A 2,500-nucleotide genomic window follows, 5' to 3' on the forward strand; every position below is an offset into this window, starting at 1 on the left:
AAAATTCGGATCTCGGCAGGCCAGACATAACTTCCAATTTCACTTTTCTCTTCTCTCACTCTCTCTCTCTCTCTCTCTCGTTCTCTCTCTCTCTCTCTCTCGTTCTCGGCGGCCATTTTCTCTGTTTTTCTCTATCTTGATCTCTCTCTCGCCACTCCCATAATTATTTTTTGTTCAAAACAACAAAGAGCATAAGAAAGAAAACCCCCCCCCCTCACTCCTTTTTCACCCCCTCATCCTATTCCTTCCCTGTATTCCTCCCGCACCAACATTCCCTTATTTTCTATTCTTCCTCTCTCTCTTCCTTATTCCTCTCCCTCTGTCTCCTCTTCTCTTTCACCCTCCCTTTTCCCCTTTCCTCCGACTCGTCCTCTCTCCTATTTATTCTTCTCTTAATCTCTTTCTTCTCTATTTTTTTCACCCTCTTCCTCTCCCTCTCTGTCTCCTTTTATCTATTTTCCTCCAACATACCTTCCTGTACCTCCTATCTCCTCTTCTGTACAACCCTCTTTTGTATCCACACTTCATCTTGTACCCTTCCCCCCCCCCCCTTCAACACACGCCAATCCCTTCCCTGTAGCTTCCTCCCTGTAGCTCCCTTACCTCTATCTCCTCCCTTTTCCCTGTACCCTAATCCTATATCTTTTCCCTGTACCCACTCCTTATGCCACCCTCCCTGTATCCCTGCGGCTTCCCCCTCCCTGTCACCCCTACCCGCACCCCAATCCCCCGTATTTCTCCTCCTTCTGCCTCCTCCTCCTCCTCCTCCTCCTCTCTGCACCAGCTCCCCCCCATCCCCCCCCTCCCCTCCTCCTCCTTCCTGCACCTCCTCCCTCTCCCCCCAGCCTTCCCGCCTTCCACTCCCACCCACCCCCACCCTCCCGCCTTCCTCTCCCCCCCTACCGCCTTCCTCTTCTTCCCACCCCCACCCTCCCGCCATCCTCTCCCCCACCCTTACCCCTACCCAACTGCCTTCCTCTCCTTTCCACCCCCACCCTCCCGCCATCCTCTCCCCCACCCCTACCCCCACCCAACCGCCTTCCTCTCCCCCACCCCTACCCCCACCCTCCCGCCTTCCTCTCAACCCACTTGACTTCACGCACATTCACACGCGCTGTTAAGAGGTCCTCACAACACCTATGGCAAAGGAGGCGTTTCAAAAAGGGTCTTGGAGTGTGCGGTTTGGGGGGGGGGCAGGGGGTGGGGGGGCAGGGAGGAAGAGTGGAAGGAGGAGGAGGGAAAAGATAAGGGGAAGGGGGGGGGGGGGGAGGGGAGGGAAAGGAGGGAAGGAGGGGAAGGAGGAAAAGAAAGGGGGAAGGGGGGGGAGGGAGGAAGAGGGAGGAGGGGGGGGAAAAGATAAGGGGAAGGGGAGAAGGGAAAAGGAGAGGGGAAAGGGGAGGAGGGATAGAGAAGGGAAAGAGAGGAGGGAGAAGAAAAAAAAAGAATGGGAAAGAGGAAGGGGGGAGGGGAAAGCAGTGGAAGGGGGAGGTGGGAAAAAATAAGGAAAAGTGGAGGAGAGGAGGAGGAGGGGGGAAAGGAAAGTGGATGAGGGAAGAGAAGAGAGGAGAGGATGGGAAGGGAAGGCAAAGGAAGAAGAAGAAGGGAGAAGAAAAGAAGAAAAAAGGGAAAAGGAAGAGAGGAGAGGAAAGGGCTGCGGAGGGAGGAAATGGGCGAAGAGGAAGGAGAAAAAGGGAGAGAAGAAAGAAAGAAGGGAGAGATGGAAAAGAGGTTTAGAGATAGGAAGAAAAAAAGAAGCGAAAGTAGGTAAAGAGAGAGGACGAGAGAGAAAGAGAAAGAGAGAGAGAGAGTTAGGCCTAGGTGAAAGACCCGAATATAATGGGAGAGAAAGGGGAAGAAAGAAAACTCGAGAAAAGTAGAAAGTAGTAAAGACAATGAAAAAGAGAAACAAAAAGAGAATAGGAATAGGAAAGGAAGACGAAGGAGGGAAAGGATAGGATGGGACAGAAACACAGGAAAAGGAAGAAGAGGGAAGGTGAGGAAGAAGGAGGAGATGATGAGAAGGAAGAGGGACGAATAAAAGAGAAACGAGAAAAAAAAAAAAAAAAAAAGAAATAGCAAAAAAAGGAAGTGAAAAAAATTAGAAAAACCACAACAGGAAAAAACTAATATTAAGTATAAGAAGAAAAGAATAAAGCAGAAATTTACTACAACATAATCGAAAAGAAAAGTATACCCCAATAATAAATTGGAGGTAAGAAATAATAAAGTAAAAAAAGTATCAAGGTAAATATAAAAAAAAAATAAAGGAAAAAAGAGAACAAGAGAAATAAAGGAGGAAGAAGAGACGAAATTAGGGAAAAAGAGACGAAAGAACAAATTAAGGGAAGGGAGGAAAGAGGGGAGAGGGAGAAGGGAGGAGAGAGGGGGGGGAAAGGAGGATAGAGGAGGGGGAGAAGGAGGAGAGAGGGAAGGGAAGGAAAGGAAAAAAAATATATTACCACTCGCCCCAGTAGTACACTAACGAGCTTCGCACGCAAGG

The 2,500-nt window shown here is 49.3% G+C and overlaps 1 protein-coding gene across 1 annotated transcript in view; it reads right to left on the reverse strand.

Moving 5' to 3' along the window:
- LOC119575712 (repulsive guidance molecule A-like) overlaps nucleotides 1-2,500 on the reverse strand; it is a 111,024-nt gene that overhangs the window by 30,571 nt on the left and 77,953 nt on the right. The gene's annotated exons all lie outside the window — the stretch shown is intronic.

The sequence above is a fragment of the Penaeus monodon genome, chromosome 7 (assembly GCF_015228065.2).
Source record: "Penaeus monodon isolate SGIC_2016 chromosome 7, NSTDA_Pmon_1, whole genome shotgun sequence".
In the NCBI taxonomy this organism is placed as follows: domain Eukaryota; kingdom Metazoa; phylum Arthropoda; class Malacostraca; order Decapoda; family Penaeidae; genus Penaeus; species Penaeus monodon.